This window comes from Coturnix japonica, chromosome Z (assembly GCF_001577835.2).
Source record: "Coturnix japonica isolate 7356 chromosome Z, Coturnix japonica 2.1, whole genome shotgun sequence".
NCBI classification, from domain to species: Eukaryota; Metazoa; Chordata; class Aves; order Galliformes; family Phasianidae; genus Coturnix; species Coturnix japonica.
The window spans coordinates 54,812,380-54,836,047 of record NC_029547.1 but is presented as its reverse complement, the minus strand read 5'-3'; positions in this window follow the sequence as shown (position 1 = coordinate 54,836,047).

Below are 23,668 nucleotides of genomic sequence, written 5' to 3'. Positions count from 1 at the left end.
CAAAATGTGGGATACATCTGTCATATCTGAAAATAGACGGTTTTCATATTTCCACTGAAAATGTTTAGAATGCCTTGTAAAATTAGAGCAATAAAGAATCTGAAAATGAACCTTTAAATAGCATGCTCCTACTAGAAATTTTGCAAAATTCCTTTTTATGACTGAATATTCGTCTCTAAGGATGGTTAACATGGTTCAGATCTGTCATGAATGAGAAGAATTATACACTATAAGCTTCACTCATAAGAGAGACACAGGAATGTATTTATGGATAGACTCTATATACAATAATACAGTTTCACAGAATTGTAGGGGTTGGAAGAGACCATTGGAGACCATCTAGTCCAACTCCCAGCTAAAGCAGGTTCCCTACAGCAGATTGTACAGGAAAACATCCAGGTTGGTTTGAATATCTACAGAGAAAGAGGCTCCACAACCTCTCAGTGCAGCTTGTTCTGCTGCCCTATCACTCTCACAACAAAGAGGTTCTCCCTCATGTCTGGATGGAATTTCCCATGTTCCAGTTTTTTGCCCAATTCTCTGTCAATTTTGTCCTGTTACTACACACCACTGAAAAGATCCTGGCCCTGCCCACTTGACACCTGACCTTTTAATAACTGATAATATCCCCTCACTGCCTTCTTTTCTCCAGGCTGAACAGTCTCAGGCCTTTCCTCATAAGAGAGATTCTCCATGCTTTAAATTGTCTTTGTGGCCATCCAATAGAATCTCTGGAATTTTCCTGTCTATCTTGAACTGAGGACACAATTGGATATAGTACACCAAATATAGTCTCACCATGGCAAAGTAGAGATGGAGGATCACTTACTTCAACCTGGTATAGTTACTTAACAAAGAAAACAGGAAACTAACAATATATGAGATGGAAATATACACTTGATAATTTACAACATAAAGGGTAGTGTTAAACTAATTCAGGAGACTCTCCTGTTGAGTCTTGGGGTTCAGAATAGATACCCATGCTCTCTAAGCTCCTTGAATCATGAAGGTAAGGGGTCTGGGTGCTGCTGAATCCAATCCAGACTTAGGCAAAGGTTTATATCTGTGCCCAATCAATCTAAGATTAGCTTTAGCTAAATCAATCTTAGTGAAGTTAGCAAAGGTTAAAACTGCTGGTCATTTACCAGAGGTCTTTATTGGCATGGTGTCTTGATTTCAAGATGTAAGTGATCTCAGAATAGGCCCTGCCTGAGGGGAGATGCTAATATGCAACTGCTGACATTAAGGACAGTTCATGGGACTATGGGGCTGCTCACTATTTATGAGGTAAGATGACTGACTCATAGTCATAGTATTTAGCACATAGTACCTGTTGAACCAGATGTCTGCTATTAGTTTATTGTCCAAAAAGCAGATTAGTTACCTGGTGTGCTGTAGGATGATTTCATACACAGAGATGAGATACTGATTTACTGTAAAATTGCTCAAATTGGTGTTCCGGATAATCAGCCATAGAGCTAGCATGCTCCAGTATTTTGGCTCTTTTTTATACTTCTTTTTAATGCTTGACATTTGATCATTAAAAATGGTGCTGATATCCCTAGCTGCAGGCAATCTAGACATGTTAATTAACCACATTTTCCTCAAGGCTGACCTATCTTCAAATATAGGTTTAGTTCTTACACTGTGTAGAGTTCCTCTCCTTAATCATCTTAGCAATTTCAAGAACAAGAGTCATCCAAAAGTGCATTTGCTGTATTTGAGGATATGCATACCATGATTTGTACAAAGGTTAGTTCTTACTGACAATCAGTTCTTTGAGCACCCAGTTTGAGACATTATCATGGTCGTTATCTGTCTTGGTGATACCTTGATTGTTATCAGTCCTGAGCAAGGTTTCTCATTCCTCATTGTCATTATGCCAAAAAACATCATAGAGAGACTGAAGAAGGAAGCTGGGGGAACTGGAAACATGCAGTCACAAGATTCTGCTGGAAAAAATGGTTGTCATAAGCTTGAGTAGTTATTCAGTATTATTATGCCTCACATTCCCAAATAATGGATTCGAAATTTGGCTATTGTTAGCAAAGACTAATTATTTTTGCACTAAATCTTTTGGAATGAGAAGCTTCTTAGCATCTAGACATTGTCTATCAAAGTTTTTAGAACTCAGTTTCTCAAAACTTGTTAATAAAATCTTTATAGATGTCAGATAATAAAAATCTGGCCTACAGATCATTTACATGACAACTGCATTAAGTAAGATCAGCAATATCCATAAAATTTAAAATTTTGTCAGCCTATGTACTTTTCACTGACTGCTCTTGGAAAAATGGACTATTCAGACTGCTCACTGAAGTGCCTTTGGGTCAGTGCAAAAATCATAAAAGACTGACACCAAATTTTTATTAATTTCTCAATGAGGGATCAATGAGGGACAGAGTGATCATGAAATGGTAGAGTTCTTGATTCTTGGTGGAACCAGGAGAGGGAGCAGCAAAGCTGCTACCTTGGACTTCCGGAGGGTGGACTTTGAATTGTTCAGAAGACTAGTAGGGGGAGTCCCCTGGGATTCAGTCTTAGAGAGTAAAGGGGTTCAAAATGTCTGGTTCAAGAAGGAAGTCTTAAAGGTGCAGGAGCAGACTGAGCTGCAAAATGAGCCTTCAGGGAAGAAGGCTGGCGTGGATGAATAAGGAGCTATTCTTGAGACTTTCGGAGAAAAAGAGAATCTACTTCCTGTAGAAGAAGGGACAGGTGAGTCAGAAAGTGTACAGAGAAGTTGTTAAGATGTGTAGAGAGAAAACTGGAATGGCCAAAAGGAGATTCCCTATTCTTTACTGGATGAGGCTAGGAATGTGACCACTGAGGATAAGGAAAAGGCAGAGGTTCTGAATGCCTTCTGTCTTTACAGATAAGACCAGGGCTGGATGAGATTCACCTGAGAGTGCTGAGGGAACTGGTGAAGGTGATAACTGAGCTGCTTTCTATTATCTATCAGCACTCCATATTGACTGGTGAGGTCCCAGGAGACTGGAGCCTTGCCAATGTGACTCTCACCTCCAAGAAGGGTTGTAAGGAGGACCCAGGGAACCACAGGCCTCCTAGCCTGACCTTGGTGCCAGGGAATGTTATGGGGAAGATTGTCTTGAGGGAGACCACATGGCATGTGCAGCACAACCAGGGCATCAGGCCTAGCCAGCGTGGATTCACAAAGATCTGGATGGGCTAGATGTCTGGACTGAAGCCAATGGGATGAAGTTCAACAAGACCTAATGTTGGGTCACCGCAACCCCAGGCAATGCTACAGGCTTTGGGCAGAGTGGCTAGAAGACTGTGTAGAGGAAATGCACCTGGAAGTATTGGCTGATGCTTGGCAGGACATGAGCCATCAGAGTGCCTAAGAAGGCCAAGAAGGCCAATGGCATTTTGGCTTGCATCAGAAACAGGGTTAGCAGGAACAGGGATTGAACACGAACAGAATGTCCCCCTGCACTCAGCTCTGGCGAGGCCGCACCTTGAGTACTGAGTTCAGTTTTGAGCCCCTGTAACAGTTATCTAGATTGATCTATGTCTGTGTTGGTTGGGGGGTGAGGGGTACAGTAGGGCCGTGAGCCCCCTGAGCCCAAAAATGGGAAGGGAAAAGGGGAAAGTGGTAGGGAGATAGAATCTGGGCTCAAGGAAACAGACAGAGCAGTAGCAGTGATTTAAGGAGGTATGACTTATTTTACTATGTTATCGGAATGCAAGATAAGACAATATAATGCAATCTAATTAAAATTGAGGCTAAGAAATCAAGTAAAATAAGAGAGAAAGAGAGAGGTTTCTGAAGACCAAGAAGCCTACATGAAGGCGCCTTGACTTGGAAGCACACCCAAACCCACTGCCAGGCAGTGAGAGAGAGAGAGAGCATCACTTTCATGACGTATTTCCCTCTCTGACCATGAGGTCCTCTTTGTGCTCCATATGATGTCATGATGTGGAAGACCAATAGCAAAAATTACAAAACCATGATAGCCCCTCTCTGCAAAAAAGACACTGGGGCTCTGGAGCATGTTCAAAGAAGGGCAACAAAGCTGGTGAGGGGTCTGGAGCGCAGGCCTTATGAGGAGCAGCTGAGGGAGCTGGCATTGTTCAGTGTGGAGAAGAGGAGGCTCAGGTGAGACATCATTGCTCTCTATAACTACCTCTCGTGTAACTGGTGATAGGACTGCTGGGAATGCTTTCAAGCTGCGCCAGGGGAGATTTAGGCTGGACATTAAGAAATACTTCTCTGAAAGAGTGGTCAGGCACTGGAATGGACTGCCCAGGGAGGTGGTGGAGTCACCGACACTGTAGGTGTTCAAGTAATGTTCGGACGTTGTGTTGAGGGATAGTGACAGTGGTTTAGTGAGAACTGTTGGTGATGGGTGGATGATTGGACTGGATGATCTTGTAGGTCTTTTCCAATGTTGGTGATTCTGGGATTCTGTGAAACTGATGGGCAAAGACAGAGAAAAGGAAAGCTGAAGGTGCAAGTAAGCGGTGTGAAGCAGCTGCATCCAAAGCAGAGCATGTATGTGACCTTACGGAAGTGTCTGGTGATGCAATCCCAGTACCAGTACTTCTTTATGAAGAAACAGAATCAGAGGCAGTTCTGCAGTGAGAGATGATTCAGATGCTGTGGTTGGTTGTTTGCTGTTTCTGTTTTGTTTTGTTTTGTTTCATTTCAACCACTGCCAATGAGATTTTTTATTTTTATTTTTTAAATATTTATTTATCTATTTATTTATTTATTTTGTGGGATGAGATAAACATTGCCATAATTTTGTGGAGTGAAGGTGGGCATAATTTTGGTAACTGTGGGATGATGAATGTTATTCTGAATTTAAAAAAGAGGTATGTTGCAGAATATAACTTAGATTAATAGCATAATACAATTCAGGTTAATATTGCTAAAATCAGAGATTTGTGACTCTCTTCTTCCATCCATTTTTCACTAAGCCCTGACCTTTAGCCAGACTCAGCCAGTTTCCCCTGGTGACCACTGCCTTACATGAATATTCTTTGGGAAAGCTCATTCATCTCCTCCAGAGCTGCCTGATCTCTCACTCACTCTCACCAAACTCCCAGAGGTGTGGGCAGCCAAAGCTGCCAAATGACTTTGTTGCAGGATGAATTGCAACTGTGAATAAGCTATCTGATAACCTGACCATGATCAGAGGTCACTTGCATATTTGTACACTTGAGCCCTATGGAATAACCCTAACAGAGTCTGTTGTCTTCATTTTGTGGTTTGCTACTACTGCTGGATGAGCTGAGTTCAGTGTGCCTATCTCTTTTCTTCTGCTGCTTTGTTACATCATTCAAAAACATCTTCTCAGATACAATTTTTAGTTTAAGGACATTTAAGTAATTTTGGCAAATTGTAACATTCTCAAGGTTAATTCTCCTACATGCTCAGGCATATTTTATAATAATTATGGAAATAAAATAAGAATGTCAATGATAATTATGCCATTAAATTGTTTTTATCTTAGAGGAAAAAATATTTTTTTTCTCTTAAGAAAAAGTATTAAAATACTTTCTGTGTTGACCCTTTCCTTCCTTCAGTAGAATAGATTAAAACATAATTGTTGCAGTTCATAAGCTGCAAGAGAAAACACTCTTTCAAATAAACCATAGCTATTGTTCTAAGGACTCTGAAACACAGAAGAAACTAAAGTATAGGTTTCATTTTCCCCCAAAGAAGAAATAAAAATAGTTATGTCTTGAAGACAAAAGAAAAGTTAAAGGTATGGTAACAGTAAACATGAAGTTCACTGATTAGAATTTATTTAGAATATATTAATTCCTACATTCTGTTCAACCTACCCCAGTCAGAATATGCCTCAGTTAAAGGTTTTGCTTTTAGTTATCAAGGTACTGCCTGTCTTCTGCAGATTCTTAAAAAAAGAAACTTGAGTAATTCTCTGAACTGCTCAGTGAATATAACTATATCCAAGGCTGGGTACTGGTTTAGTTTCTCAGATCTTACCATGTCCACCAATAGGCTGTGACAAAATGAACTACGTAACATTATGAAGAAAGATAAAGAAGTCAGGAGTTTCTAGCTGAACTTGCTAAGCTTCCACCCAGCATTTCAGGAAGGTAGAAAAATAAGTGGTATTTCCAGCATTCCTTTGGAAGCTAGCTTTGAATACTGAGAATTGAACTTAGTCTCAAATAAATTTTCGTTTAATCTTTGGAGTCAAGCAATAAGCTCACCAATCAATTTAAAATGGGATTTCTAGACTATCTAACTGGAAATAGTTCATCAAATAAGAGAGCTTCATAAAAGAGAAATTGCACAAATTTTCTAAAATTGCAGAGCCAAATAGCTAAAAGGCAGTGATTTTTATGTGCTCACGGTGAATGATGCAGTCAATTTCTCTTGAATCAAGCAGCCTTTTCTAGAAGTTTCTTTTTGTAATTACTTTTGTGTACTAATACTAGAAAAATAATCTTTTCACCAAAGAAAATAAATATATATAATGATTAAAACAATATTTGAAATGAATTTATTTCCACTTATTTTAAGACATGATTCTAATAACCTAACCATGACCTTTCAGTCAAGGGCTTACTGACTCTGAAAAGAAATGAAGAATGGCAAAATTTTCTTGCATTTAGCAAAAGGCAAATGAAATTAAATTTAATCTTATGCATTATGGCATCTCTAAGGAATATGTGGATATTGTTAACACTCATGGATGTACAGTACAGATTCTTCTTAATGGGTTCATGCCTACGGAGATGCGTGTTCTCCTGGGAAATGTACAAAGTATTGTGACACTCATATAAAGATAGAAAACTAGTATATGCACTGCAAGTGTTCATAGTGTTTCATAATGTTTGTTCTTGTACTCATAGCACAGATACATTTCATGACATCCCAGTTAATCATAGGATTAATCTACTGGGCATCTGTTACTAATTCTTAATTTCTAAAAGTAAGGAAGATGAATCTGCAGGCTAATGCTGAAGACTCTTTTCCATACAAATTGTCTGAACAGTTACAATTAAAGGCAGCTATGTCAGCAGATGATTGAAAGCTAGTCTTTCTTAGCTAAAGACAATAAAATGAATTTTATCACATCTTGAAAAACTAGACTAAAAGGCTGAACATAAATTGGAAGGAAAATTGAGAATATCTGTTTCATTTTCTTTTTTAAGAAACATAAAATGGCCTAATAGAAAATTAACCAATTAACCAATCAATACAAAAATGCAAAACAAACAAACAAACAAAAAACAAAAACAATCAGATTGCAATTTTATTTATTTATTTATTTATTTTGCTTAGTTGTTGTGATTTTTGGTTTGCTTGTTTGTTGCCTTTTTAATATAATTGTTCCTTTTTTCTCTCGCAAACCCTAATCGATTTTCATCTAGCTTTTACTGCTAAATAATTACGTTGACTTTCTGTTGGCTCTTTTTAATTACCTTGCAGCCTTTTTGTGTTCTAATAGAAACTGTTTAGTGTGAAATTCTAAATCACAGTACTCCAAAGACTGTGTTTTTGCTTTTAATATACATTATGTTTTAGATAGAACTTCACTTCACTTCACTTATCTTTTTTTTTTTTTTTTTCTCTCCCTAATCATTACATTCTGATCAGTTCTTTCTGTGTTAAATAGTCAGTGGCCCATAGCACGGTGATGTAAGACCAAAGTCTTTCTGCCAAGTCTTGGAGGAACTGCCTTGTAACATGAGAACTGGGGAAGGGGTATATTTTAGATCATTAATAAAGAGGCGAAATGCAAATTCATTTGACAGCTAGTCTATAGGACTTGCCTGTGAGAGAACGTCAGTTCCAAATCTTGTGAGCACGTCTACAGAATCAAAGATGTATCTTGTACATATTCTTTCAAGGACATCAAGGAGAGCTGTCTGATACCTTTTTCCACCTAAAAAAAAACACCACAAAAACAAAAAACAATCAAACTAAAAGCCTTGTCAGAAAGGACAATAAAAATAGAAGCATAGATGCAAAGAATATCCTGAATATCAAAGGCAACATTTCTAAGGAAAGAAAACATTTTATTAATAATAATTAGCATACTAGAAAAAAAATAAATATGCGTTGAGAATATTTGAATTTAGTTGTTCCTTTCAGCTATTCAGTCTCAAGAAGAGGTTTCTGTCTCACTCCAATTTATAGGAAGGAAAGGAGGTTCTTTAAATATATGTATACCTGATGGAGAGATTAAGACACAACAGGTCAAATGTTAGCCCGACCAGTTTATTACAAATCCTACTCATTTAGGGAGATGCAGAGGGAAAGATGGGCAATAGAAAAGATAGGAAAAAAAAACAGAAAGGAGTCTTTGTAGGAAGCAAGAGGTAGATAGTCACCACCATGGATTCCAGCACTGCTTGTTGGTCAGATGTTAATTCTCAGTAGTATTGGGTCATTGGGGGTTATTGTTTGGCTGATGACAACAACTCTTTCCAATGGCAGTACAGATTTATTTGTAAGTCCAAAGTGGTCAAGTCAGGTCCTTTTCAAGTGGCAGCTTCTGGCTTTTGGATCTCAGCAGGACATCCTTTTGTTCCCATCTCCCTGGTCTTGCCAGCAGATAAGAGGAAGCATGGAGGCAGCAACTTGTGTCTTGACTTCACAGGATACAATGGTATCACCTCCTTGTCTCCAATGGCAAGTTGGAGTTATTTGATCACAGGCCAGATCTTCCACCAGTAAACAGTTCTGAGCACTCTCTTTCAAAGGCAAACAGCTCCAAAGAAATGCTTTCAGATATAAAATTGTCCACACAGTAATGTTGATTGACACATGACAACACCCACCTCTCATCTCCTAGATAAGTCAGAATCTTATCACAACAAATGCCTTGGAAAGCAAGCTTTGAGCCAAAAAAAAAAAAAGAAGGGTTCATACAGAGGCACAGTTGGAAGAAATAGTGTCTTGGAGTGTAACTGCTTGGCATTTGTAGCTCATCTTGAAAACCATACTAACTGGAGAAGCTATTGATTTTGTGAAGAAGACATATTGCTGCATTATATTTGAAGAGCTAAGATAATGTTATTCTAAGCTCTCTTACAAACTAAAATCTGCATTGATTCTAAACTGTATTACCCAGCAGGCTGTCTACTTAAAGAAAGATATTTCTGTAACCTTTTACTCGAGGAAGAATTGCACTATACAGTAACAATTTTTTTACATTACCTTGAGGTAATTAGTAGCTTCAGCCATTTGCTATAGTATTTCTGCATTGAATATTCAACATTTGACTTGCATACATTCAAATTTTTCTACTTGAAAGACCAAAATTCTTTTTATCATACATACAACTAAACCTACCTTTCCTCCCTGTGCCAGTATGTTTTTTTCCTTCTTAAGGAACTTCTAAAAAATGTACATTTAATATGTTTAGACAACCAAAGATCTTACTATGGCAAATTCTCCTGTCTCAAAAAATGTATGTTTCAGCATTATATAATGAAATATTCATTAGAGAAACCATGCCTTAATCAGGAGAGACAGTTTTTCATTTCCAAATATGAACTGTCCAGTACTAAGAATTATATTTTCCTTCATAGCTAAATCACACCGGAAAACAAAAGTAAAAAAAAAAAAAAAAAAAAGTCAAGGACAGCATTGGATCAGTCTACAGCAAAACAAATGGCAAAAGAAAATAAATTACACAATACATGGTAAAATTATGATCAAAAAGATATAAATTGTTACACTGCTCACTTTTAAAAGTTAGAATAATTGCTTTCCAAAAACATGGGAAAACTTGTCTTGTGAAGTAGTTTTAGCTGGTTGAATTTACATGCACTTTCTTATCCTCAAAACAGATATTGCTATCATCTGGGGATACTATGTGAGTGTAATCACCAGTTTCTACATTTAAAAAAATTGTATCTAATATGCAGTATTACCTCTTCACTATAATTCCATGTTTCCTTATTAAAACAAAACAAAACAAAACAAAAAAAAGGGAGTGGGGGAAGAGAGGGAGTTGGAAGGGATTTTCTATTCTACTTCTCCATGTTTAGAGAGCTCTCCATTCTCAAGAAAGTTTAACCAAAATTAATGAACGTCTAAAAATTAAAGGTCAAATGACCAATCAAATACATAAGATTTTTCAAAACACTGCAAAGTATTTCTACTTATTTACTTACTTAGCCTCCCCTACAAGGAGAGGCTAAGGAAGCTGGGGCTGTTTAGTCTGGGGAAAAGGAAGCTGAGGGGAGACCTTATCACCCTCTTCCAGTACCTGAAAGGTGCTTACAGTGAGAGTGGTGCAAGTCTCTTCTCACTGGCGGCAAGTGACAGGACGAAGGGAAATGGCCTCAAGTTGTGCCAGGGCAAGTTTAGGTTGGATATTAGGAAACACTTCTTTACAGAAAGGGTGGTTAGGTACTGGAATAGGCTCCCCAGGGAGGTGGTTGAATCACCATCCCTGGTTGTGTTTAAGAGCCGTTTGGATGTAGTGCTCAGGGATATGATTTAGCAGAGGGTTGTTAGGGTACTATGGTTAGGCTGTGGTTGGACTTGATGATCTTCAAGGTCTTTTCCAAACTGGGTAATTGTATGATTCTATGATTCTATACTTTTTCCCAGATCTTAATTATATATCTTTACTGAAAAAATCATTAAATTGAAAGAAAAGGACTCTTTTGGGTGAAATTTTAGCCCTGTATTCTACCTTAGGAAGCCTTAAAATAATAATGGTAATAAAAGATTGAAACTGTGTGGCTGCAATTATTCATGAAATTGGCATATTTTTTTTCTTATCAATTTTAGTGTTATGATATCCCACTACATTTTATTGCCATGAGACAGATGGCAGCAGGGAGACAGCCTGACACAATGGCGTCTGACTTGGAAGTGTGTATGAAGCAAAGATGTACGACTGAATTCCTCCTTGAAAAATAAATATATAAATAAATAAAATGGCATCCACTGACATTCAGCAGTGTTCATTGAACATTTATGGAGGACACACAGTGGATGTGAGTACACTGAGGAGGTGGGTGATGTGTTTCAACAGTGGAAATGGCAATAAACCAAGTTCTGGATAGCCACATAGATTTTTATAAGCATGATGTTCCGGTTATTCATCCCTGAAAATACAGAAATTTTGGTGGTGGCTATACTGGAAAGGAGTATTTTGTAATTGAGAATTAGCTCTATCAAATAATGTTATTGTGCTCTTCGTATTTGTTGTAGCTTCTGTGGAAAAAATAGGGGCCATTGCTTTTAAAGTAACCTATGTAACATTGGTGGAGAGAAGAATGATTATCTGTTTACTAATGTGGTGACCCTCAAAAACAAACAAGCAAATAAAATTTATCCTGAGTTGATGACAATGCCATGCCACTTGTGGAAGGTTTGTTGGTGTGAGCAAAAGTTCCAGACTGTCAGAATACAAACAAGCAAGTAGAAAGCTGTCTCAGTTGTGCATGGTATTAGAATCACAGAGTCACAGTGTCATTAAGTTTGGAAAAGACCTCTAAGATCATCTAATTCAACTGTCTGCTAACCACCAATATTGCCCACTAAACCATGTTCCTAAGTACTACATTTACCTTTTCCTTAAACACCTCTAGGAATGGTGACTCCACCACTTCCCTGAGCAGTCTCAGTACCCAAAAACTCTTTCAGAGAAAAAGTTTTTTATAATATCCAAGTTAAAACTCCTCTGGCACAATCTGAAGAGTCTTAAGTTGGAGGACTGTGATGCCAGCACTAGACTTGCATCTAATACCAAACTACCAGCGTCTCCAGCTGTATACATGTAAGTCTATGCAGCCTTACAATATTCATTCCAGGGTTCAAAAGAGCTGACTGGTGTAATAATGAGATCTCTCAAGTATTTTTCAGTGATCTTGGTAATCTTCCATTGACTGGAAGCTGGCAAATGATGTCCCAGCTTTCAAGAAGGGCAAAAAGAAGGCCCTGGTATTTACAGCCTATATGGCTTACTTATGTCCCTAGAAAAATTATGGAGAAATCATCCTGGGAGTTATTGTAAAGCACTTGAAAGATAGTGCTGTCATTGGTCAGAGCCAACACCAATTCATGATGAGAGACAGTTTTGGTAATAATACACTGGAACAATGTATTATTTTTCTCTAAATATCCAGCAGTGAAGAAGAGAGGGCACGTGTAATTGATACTGCAATAGACTGGTCTTCGAACAGCCTTAATAAAATTATTCATATGATCTTGAGTGAGTGAAAGAGAAGTCTTTGCAATGAATATAGAATCTCTCTGGATTTTAGAATTTAAAACTCAAAATCCAATATTTTTTTTTATTTTTTATTTTTTTAAACTATGAGTTACTTTTGAAAAACACCTTTTTTCTTTCCTATATTTAGCACCAGCTTAGAATATTATTTGTTTAAGATTGCTGGCAGAAGATATTCTTTACATATTTGCACTCCATGTATTTCCCTTCAAGGAGGCTTTTGGATAACTTTTTCTTTCAGTTCTGATCTGGAAAAAACATTAAGAATGCATTTTGTTTATAAAAATACCCTCAATCATAGCCACTTAGATTTTGACAGTTATGGTACTCTAACACAATGGGACACTTAACTTTATCATACATACTGAAAAAATTCTTTTCATAGTAACTTAAATAATGAATAATAAATGTGACCCTCTTTCCACTCATATCTATTGTTTATTTCTTCTCCTGTGTTAAGTCCAACTGTTTATCAAAGTGCAAATCTTTTTTGAACGTTATGCTGACACTAGATGACAATGTCTGAAAAACTAAAACAAAGGAGTAGACTGAAATAAGCACATCCATCTTTATGTCTGTTTCAATTAAAACAGAGATAAACATAACAATTTTTTTTGTTTGTTTATTTAGTACACATAAATACAGTTACAAAAGAAATTCAGACACTCAGAGTATTGCTGTGAAGCAGGGGATAAGATAAATATGTACATGATAGAGATGGCTGACAGACTGAGGGAAGACAAGAAGACATAAGCTGCACTATAAGCAGGAAAAAAAACTCGAATCGTGTCATTTCATCATTTTAATATTTGGAAAAAAAAAGAGACTATTATTATCATATCGATAACAGGCACAATCTATGAGAATAAAAATTCAAAATATACAATAAATCAACATATAAAATGGGATGTTTCTTAATTGTTTCCTATTATACAATTGTAAGATTTTGACACTGATTTCATGATGAGATCCATGAATTTTATTATTTGTACGTGATAGTAGGTTCAACTAGTTCTCGCTTTTTCTTTGAGAAGAAAAGGCTCCTTCCATAGTTAAGCTAAATTCTATACAGCTATTTCAGTGATCAAATAATTCTCATCATGACTCAGTGTTAGAAATAGCGGTTTAAGAAGACAAGAATATATAAAACAAGGAAGATGATCTGATTATACATCAAACTGCCCTTTAACAGAAACACTACAAACATGGTATAGAATAGAGATGGAGGAGAAAGAAAAAAAATGTGCCAATGTACAATTTTTAATAAACAAGTAAACTAACACAGGTGATTCACAGTTCAAAATGTCTCTCATTCAACTGTATGTGGCTTATTGTACAATTCTATGAACTTTTTACTATTCCATTAAGTTTCTGTTTTTTTGGAAAAAGTACATACTGACCACATTTACCAAATTTATTTTTACATCCTAGTCACCAAGACAAGCACGGGTACTGAAGAGGTTTTTCAAGTCAGGTCTAGTCCCTGGAAAATTAGACATTTTGCCCAGAATGCAACTTCCACATATCAGGATGTACACAACCAAAAGCCAGGGTACTATGACATATAATCATTCAGAATGAGGAAAACCTTTATCTAAAAAAAAAAAAAAAAAAAAAAAAAAAAAGAAGCAGTTGTGCATTAAGAGTGGGACAACAGCTGTCAACAAAGGTGCACATACTGATAAATCAGCCAGCACGTTTTCAGAGGTATAATAGGGCATTAGAAAGTCATTTAGACAGTCAGTGAACTACATTAATTGCTGGAACAAATTATCTAACACTTCAAGTGTCCATAAAAGCTTTGGGTTTGATTTTCATTGTAAACAAATAAATAAATAAAAATAATTTTTAGTCTCAACCACACCCTGTTCAATTAGATGGGAGGACTTCAACTCATTTCAATGAACTCATTTGGGTCCAGTTTTAAATTTTATTTGTTTGTTTGTTTGTTTGTTTGTTTTCCAGTAGTTGGAAATATCTACAATAACTAGATGAGCATGGGCAGCCTTAAAACATGGTAGGAGTCAGATGCACAGTTGACCCTGACATGTGGGCTTAGTGTCTACTTGTAGACTGAACTTAATTGACAACCATCTGCCAGGTAGAGAAACAGTAACCATGCTTTATCCTCCTTGCTGTACATTTTGAAAGAAAACAAATGTCATCATGGGGAATTATTTGCAGTCTGAAATTTTTCTCAATTGAGTTCTTTAAAGTATTGTTTCTACAACTTGCGAGCAAGTTTCTCCACCATTTACTGTACTTGCTTTTTCTAAGAGATATTTCCAGATCTTTGCACTTACAGCTTGTAGTGATGTTAATGAGTTTGAAAAGTGATGGTCTGTAACTCGGGCAGTTCAGATGTTATTAGTTTATTGTGGAAGAGCTGAGGAGATATGAAAATTGTATTTTCTGTGATAGAATTTCAGAATTCAAAAAGAATATATCAAGAAGAAAAAGGAGGCAGAAATACTATACTAACAATTATGATCTCTGCTGACCACAATTTGAATTGGACTATTAGAATCAAGTGTTGAAAATGGGCATGGTGCTCTCATTACTGTTCATTTTTACTGTCTTGTCAAAAATCCTATTAGAAATTTAAATATTCTGGTAGATTAAAGAAGATATTATGATTGACACTTTCAGATAACAGCTAATACATTGAAAGATCAAATTCAGATAGTGCAAAATATAGTAACATATTTGAGAACAGATAATCTTGTATAGATATTACTTGAGTGAGGCAAAAACTTTCCTTACTTGAAGGAGAGAGGATATCTCTAAAAGGTCAGGAAGCACGAGACTCACAGATTAACATAAATACCTTTTGAAAAAAAGGAATAAAATAGGTGTGTTTCAGCTGGTACCCATCAAACCAGTATTAGGTGTTGGTCCTGAGATTAGAGGGGTAAGGCCTGTGGATTGAATAAATCGACACTGAGATTACAGAGATTTCTGTCCCCAGTGAAGTTGCTTTATACATATATAATGCTTTATATATATTTAAGAAAATCCATTCTTAGCCCAAGTAATGAGGTTTCAGTAGCTTTTCTGATACATTTTCTTATTTTATCTTGACACTGAATGGACAGGAGATGTACAACATTTTTAGCTAAAATAAATGAAGTTATGAAGTTGAATGTTTGACAGTAACCATTTCATTTTGATAGTTATAGGAAATTTCACCTTTCTCAACACTCTCTCATCTCTACATAAGTGATAAACATAAGAAGGTAAGTAAATAAGAAACACTAAAATATTTCCAAGATGCAAGTTTGCTGTCATTGAAAAATGCATTTGTTGAAATAAGACACTCTTGAGGACCCATCTACAGAACTTTTTAGCTGACATCCTATAGGAATTTGCTTTCTCTGAGTGCCTTTTACAGTGACTTGAATTGTTCACCCTTTTCCAAAGTCGAGGCTATCATCACTTCTGAAACACGAGTAACTGTCCCATCCGACGTCAGCAAAATAGCAGAAGCCTGGATTTGTGCTGCATATCACAACCTAGTTCAACAAAGTAGAAGGTAATTCATCCTTGTTTTTCAACTTATTTCAAAATGCCTTGCAGATAAGGAACATTTGATCTGTACTTTACGGCATCATGCAGCTCCTGAGTGCCATGCTGGGTGGAAGATTGTTGCTGTTGCTGCTTTTATTTTTTTTTCTTTTTTTCCTGGCAAAGTAACACTGAAATAGTATTGAAACACAAACAGGAATTTCAGATCAGATGCACATTTTAACAGATAGCCTTGCAAAAGTGCACTAAGGATAACAGCTTTTGCTGTTTGCCCCAGTGCTGCTCAGAGGCACATAATAAATTCTCCACTTCTGCCAAGCTCAGAGAATTTTCCAATAGCAGCTCACAAGAAATATGCCAAGGCCGGGGGCATTGCAGTACAAGGAAAATGAACATTTTAATAAAGAATAGGTTAGCCAATGCTTCCACTAGTTACTATTATAAAATATGAGGAGTCATTTTGCTGGTAGGACTGTTGAATGAAAGTTCAATTTACTTTGTCTACTGTGTAAAAGCACTAAGGCAATGATACTAAACTATATATTTTTTTAAAATGTCTACTACTGCTGGTAAACTCTGGCTGTATTCTAAAAAGAATTAATTAACATGACTGAATTTAACAGGCCACATTGTGCCTGCTCTATCTGCAATATGAGAGCAGAGAGAAAATATTTCCGTTCTTTAGAAAATTTAGAATATTTTCATATTTTCTGGATCTTGAAGTGATGAACAAGAATGAATGCAATTATTCTTCCTCTTCCTCTTCCTCTTCCTCTTCCTCTTCCTCTTCCTCTTCCTCTTCCTCTTCCTCTTCCTCTTCCTCTTCCTCTTCCTCTTCCTCTTCCTCTTCCTCTTCCTCTTCCTCTTCCTCTTCCTCTTCTCTCCCTCTCCCTCTCCCTCTCCCTCTCCTTATCCATCTCCCACTTCTTTAATAATTTTCATTGTTCCAATAATAAGAGTTGCCACCTTCAAGCAGCTAATTTACCTGGAAATAAATAAATAAATAAATAAATCCAGGAGCACTGAAAAGCAAATATATGTTGTGTATGTTCTTTGGGTCTGTTTCTGAAACTTATTTTCTCCATGCACTGTTTGAGTAGGTAAGCACTGCTTTTAAGCACAGCATAAAATGGCAAGTGGGCTTTAAATTACCTTACCATCATATATACCAGTAACAGTACCTTACTGGATAAAGTAGGAACTGTTAATTGTGTGCAATAAATACAAGCTCATCAATAATTTATAGTGAATGTTTAGTTTGATGACTTTGTCTTTTATGCTCATGTGCTATAACACATTGAGTTTCTGAGCAAGCTTGCTTTATATTGGATTTTAGTGTATCTTTATTAGCAGTGAAAAATGGTCTTCAACAAGGTCCGTACAAATACACAGTGTCTCTCACAGAAAAATCCAGATGTTGTATTTTCTTACTTTTCTTTTGTCATAGCTGGTCATCTAAATAGCATGGTTTGATGGGGCAAACATCCTTCATGAGGCATCAGGATAAAAAAAAGAAACAAAACTGTGTGTGGTGGGGAGGAAGTAGCTTTATACACCACCAAAATCCACCTCTGACAGCTTGAGCCAACGTCATAAATTAGGAAGCATTAATTTTGGAGCAAAACTCATACATTAAAAATATTTTGTGAAGTTACTTTCATTATCTCAGAGACTCTGAGAAACACTTTCAAAACATCAGGGGGACGATATCAGGCTTCAGAGAAGAGACAGTTTTGATCATAAATGCAGCCTTGGCTTTCTCATGCCCATTGAGCAGGGAGCCATATCAACTGTTGTAATAGAGAACAATAGGCTCAGGAACATGTGCCTGTTTAGCCTTGGGAAATGAAGACTGAAAGGAGATCTGGTAAGTGTTTATGAACATCTGAAGAGAGGTGGAGGGTGAATGGATGAGGTCAGGCTCTACTTGGTGGTGTGTAGTGATATGACAAGGAGTAATGCCGTAAAACTTGAACATAGGAAGTTCCATACAAACATGCAGAAGAACTTTACAGTAAGAGTGACAGAGCACTGGAATAGGTTGCCCAGAAATGTTGTGGATTCTCCTTCTACGATTCAAGACATATTAAGTGTCTTGAAGATATGAATGAAAGTGAATGACTGGACATCTACCTGTGAGACATATTGCAATGTATCTGCTCTAGAAAGGAGTTGGACTTGATGATCTCTTGAGGTCTCATTCATCCTCTGCAATTCTGCTATTCCGGGACTCTTTGATTCTGTGATTCCAATGATTCTATGATATATTCTTGCAAAAACAATTTATTTAGCTATCTTTTAATAAAAGGCTATTCAGAAAACTTCCACTCAGAGAAACCAGTATGTAAATGGTTAACATGCAGATGCACCAGGAGTTTTCTATGAATGTGATTCTTCATCTTAACTAATCCTTTGTGCTCTTTCTACTGCAGAATTTGCTGACTGTGTCCAAGAAAAAGGTAGGATCTGGGAGCAAGATTCTGTAGTTTTCAAAATAAAACTGAGTGCTTGGTAGATCTCTTTGGATAACTCATTCATTTTATTTCTAAAGCAAAGAGAAGGTAATATCAATTCAAAAAAAAAAAAAAAAAAAGGAACTTTTTTTTTTCTTTCTTTCTTTTTACCTGTCTTTTAAAACAATGTTTTAGACAAGTGATTTTAGCAAACACAAGTTAGTTTTTCCTTCAGTTAAGCTCTCAGATGCTCAGTTTGATACTTAAAGCATATTGATCCAATAAAGTAAACTTGCTTTGCTAATACCCTCCCTTATTCCATCACTCTACACCTAAAATTAATTTCACGGCTTGCAATGTTTGCACTGTTTTATAACTTAACTGAAGCAGAACCTCCATAATTTTTAGTTTATAACACAATTAGAATAAAGCATTGGTCATAAGCAATCTTCAAGCTAATTTTAGCTATCTATAAATATGACTATAGAAAAACATAGGTTCCTAGTGCCAGAGTGTCAGTTCCTTAAAGACAGAGATTATAGTAGATTTTGCATAAATCAAAATTAAATGAAAATAGACTATTTAACTCCTGATGAGAACATGACTTAGCATCCCCAAAAGATTAACACTTCACAAAAAGCACACAAACACACACACACACACACACAGAAAGCATAAGATCAGGCAGTTTAAATCAGAATAAACTGCTATAAATGTCCCAAAATATGGTTCTGTCACTCAAAAGGTTTTTATAAATCTCATACCTGGGAGGCAACATTTTTATTGATCAGGGATAGCAATTCTGTGTACTCACAAAAATATTTGTAAGAATACAGGTGAAAGGAAGGTGGTTTTTTTTGCTTACAAATCTAAATGGAATTTCAGGAAATATGAGAAAATAGGATGAAGAAGAGTGAACGAATGGTGGAAGATAGGTGTAGTAGAGAAACATGATGGAGGGAAGGGATGGAGAAGGAGAGCAGAGGGAGAGGGAGGAGTATATTCTAGATAGTTCTCTATAGGAGTTTTCCGATCATACTATGAAAAGACTTGAATTTTTATCCTAAATTAAAAAAAAGCATCTGTCACTTAGCTAAGTCACTTAGCTTATTTTCTATTAAGATTTGAAGATTTTTATATTCTCTTAGAGGGCAGCCCATACATACTGAAGATAAAACACACCTCAGGGAAAAATATACAAGGCAAAAATCTGTTTAATAAGTTTATGTATTGCTTTTCCACATTCTCATGCAGTAATAAAACATGCTAAATAAAACTATAGTTCAGATCTCTCCAACCCAAAAGTTAACTTATATGTGGGTGTTCTGTGCAGCAGTATTATGTCACACCCTGTAACACTGCGATATCTCCATAATGCAGTGACTTTCATAATAATAAAATAAGTGATTATAAGACTTGATTTCATAAGCTGTCTTCACTGTATGTCTATGACATTTATCTGTCTCTAGCCTATGAGGATCCTCCTCTGCAGATATGGCACTTTTCAATCTGACACATTGAACTACCTGAAATAAATAATATTCCACTCTTCTGAGATGTCATTTGCCTTGGAGTTTCCCATATATCCTAATACTTACTGTGGGGAATTAGGGTATGCTGTTCAGACATGGAAGAGAGCAGTCTGTAAATGCATTTGTAAATTCTTTACACTTGAAAAAAACTTACATGCAGTCAAAAAATCAGAAAGTGCTTAACTGTATCAAGACCAGATCATGAGGAAACATAAAGAAAGCATCATTTTTTTTAAATTTATTTATTTTTTTAACTGCAAATGCAAACTATATAGTGCATGCAACATATATAACTGTGAGAATCATAGAATAACAAGGTTGGAAAGGTCCTACAAGGTCAACTAATCCAACCACCCTCCCAATCGTTGCTACCACAAGCCACTAAACCACACCTCGTAGCTCCTCATCCAGACACCTCTTGAACAGTGCCAGGGATGGTAACTCCACCACCTCCCTGGGCAGCCATCCCAGTGACTGACCACTCTCTGAGAGAAAAAGCAGTCTCTGATAGAAGCGAGGTTTAAACATTAAACAAAGTGTATAGAAGATGCACCTTTGTCTTAGGACCAACCTCCTTCCTTATCTGAAAGAGGAAGAAAACAGCTTTAAAAAAATTTGGAAAAGACATTAAAATAGGAATTCTCTTAAAGACCAGGAATGGTGAGCCAACAGATACAATAGAACTAGAGACACTGTGACACACGTGGCGGTGGCCATACTCTTAACAGCAAAAAGATTATAAAACTTGAATATATTGAACATAATATATATAATCAAAGATAATGTGGATTCAAAATAACAACCAAATACAGATCTGCAGCTGGTTGTTCTGTGGGAAGGGATAAGTTCAAGAGTAACATACCTGAAAAAGTTTTTGAGCTGATGACATCTGTATTCAATTCATTTTCTAAAATAAAAGATGTGTGTTTTTCAGTTTGTGAGAAATTTACATGCCTAATTCACCTTCAAATGCTAAAAAACCTCTGGATTCAGTTACCCGCCACTCTCATAACTATCATAACAAGGAAATTCAACCTTCTAAAAGAAAGTTGTGAGTGGTGGCTCAGCTGTGACAAGCAAGGGATGTAGAAATTGAATGCTACATAATTTCTCTGCTTTAAGAAGCCTGAATGACTCCTCCAGATAAAAAATGTTGAGCTCAGAGAACAAAGCTGCACCAGCACTGTCCTCACAATGTGGTCAGCCTTTTCTATGTGTTCTGTAGTGGTCTGGCTAATAATTAGAGGTTCAGCTCTTAGTCTTTATTTTACCTGAACTAACATAATGAAATATCCCTCTGGAGTGATGAGGGAATTGAAAAACATACTGCTCCTCATGCATGCTTGCTTGCAATTTTTCTATCTCAAGGGGCTTTGCACAGATGATTTACAGGACATTCTGTATACACTGTGTCAGGAATGTGAAATTCCAAGTGGTATTATGCTTCATAAGCTGTATTGCAACAGGCTATAAAAGAAGATGTCATCCATTTTGATTTATGAAGAAATATTGAAGTTCTGGAACTAAACTTCATGTTCTACAATTTGAAGTTATCAACTAAAAGCTCAAACTTATGAATCATGTAGACTCTGAGTGTCTAACCTTTTGGTACACCTGAGTGGTACTAAGTGAAGAGAAGTTATCTTGTGCTGAACATAAGATATATAATATAGCTGTTGTATATAAGAAATGAATGTCTTATTTTTAATTTTTTTTATTAAAAATTAAAATTATTAAAAATAAAAATTAAATTTTTTTATTAAAAATTAAAAATAAAGCAATCAAGATGTAAGACTTGTGGGATATTTGACATTGTTGTGAAACTAATGCATCAGTCTGGCTTGATGGAAGTAGATGAAGCTTTTGAGGTTTTCAGTTTTTGAAGCAGCATGTCAGAGATTTTTGATAAAACTTTACTCATTCTCTGCTTCATCCCTGAAAATAGTGGTTCACACATGTTCATACTGGCAGGAAGTTATAACACAAATAAGGTGTGATTGTGAAGAATACTTTTCTCTGGTAAGTGGATCTTATAAAAATCTAGTAAAGAATCATGATCAAATTTTTGAGTTGAATATCTCATTGCACCAGTATACTTCCAATTTGAAAATACCCAGACAATATATTGATGTTAACTGAAAACAAAGTCTTAAATATACTAAATAAATTATTTATTAATTTATTTATTTATTTTGCAATCTTGAAACCAATTCTCAAGTTAATCTGTCAAAACAGAAAGTGTGGTTGTCTGTTTACCTCTGTTCACGGTATTGTGTTTACGCAGTTTACCAAAATGCATAAAATCATCTGCCATATCTTAGTCTTGCCATTTTTATATTTCATTTTAAACACTGTTATGGATTGAAACACAGCACGGATAAATTCATTTTCACCTTGAAGACACATGGCAAACTCATTTAAATGAATGATTAAAAAGAACAAAAATGCTAAATCTGTGAGTTATTTTTAATCTTCATGTTCTGGCACATATTTTCCTCTTGGTTTCGTAATTACCTTGATTTTTATTTTTATTTTTCAAATCATGAAATCTTTCTAGAATTTTACCACATCTTAGCTACATTTCTTTGGAAAAGTACATAAGGTTCTGATAATCAGCATCTGTACCTTTTAGAAACTCCTGGAACTGGGGATGATGAGATACCTTAGATTTTATGATATGTATTTGATGATGATTTACTTTATGTTAGGTATTTTTAAAGGTTTTGCATTTGCAAAATTTCTTGACTTACAATTCACTGAATTTCATCAGATATGCATTGCTGGTGGTAATTCTATCATCTTCTATTAATTTTATAAGGTCTTCTTTTTATCAACCATTGCCAGCGCTCGATCAGGAACTATACCGGGCATGTTTACAAAGGTTTAAGACATTTACTTTAATGCCATTTTTACTACTCCATACAAGTCAAGAGATGTCATTTTGTCTTTTATTGGCAGTAAAGAATCAATTTCTTGTTGAGTCATATCTGCAGCATGAGTACTTTCATTTATCAGCAAAGAACAGAATTTGAAATTAACAGTTTTACTCTCCAAATGTCTTTCCGTAGATTTTCCTGTTTCTTCAGTTCACCTTCCTATGATCTGTTGAGACAAACTGACGGTGGAACCCCCCCCCCCCCCCCCCTTTTTTTTTTTTTTTAATCAGCACAAATTATCTTCTGGTTTCAGCTGACACAGTGTCAAAAGCACACCAATGGTTTGGTTTTCCTAAGTGTTGGGTGTGCGCCTGAGTCCAGTCTGGACTGGTAGTCAGGGAAGAGCCACCAGTATGCTGTCATGGGAGAGGGGGAGTATGAGCTGTCCCAGACCACACATAGCTGCAGGCTTTAGGTTGGACATGCCTGCTGTAGACCAAGGCAAACTTATGCATGGATTTTTCAAAGACTGGTATCTGATTGTCAGTCAATAAAGAGACAAGGAAGGAACAGCCTAGCAGGTAGAATAAGAATTACTAAAGAAGCGGCAGAGGCGGCAGCTCAACTTTTACATTCCCCTGAAAAATTTTCCAGGGTCTATCATGATAACCATAGTAGCAGGAAGTGAGATTAAGGTTCCAGAACTCATACTTCATTTTGAAAACTTCCTTGTTCTATGGGAACTAACTTTGGTCATTTCTTTACTGTGTGTTCCATCCGCATGCACAGACTATAAAGAATGAAATCCCTTGAGAACTCTGCCCATTATTTGCATATGTGCAGCTACAGGGTAGCCCTAGAATTTTGAAAACCAACTTACGTGCAGTGATCAAATAATGGAGAAAAAGCATTACTGTTACATTCAGTTTTTAAGTCTTTGTTTGCTAAGGCATTTTCCCTATGATGGGAAAAATGAAGGCACTATTCATGAATTAGGGTTCTCACAATGAAAAGATTGATCTAAGCAAATATCACATCAACCAAAACATACACAAAAAAATTAGTCTCTAATCTGTTCATGAGTT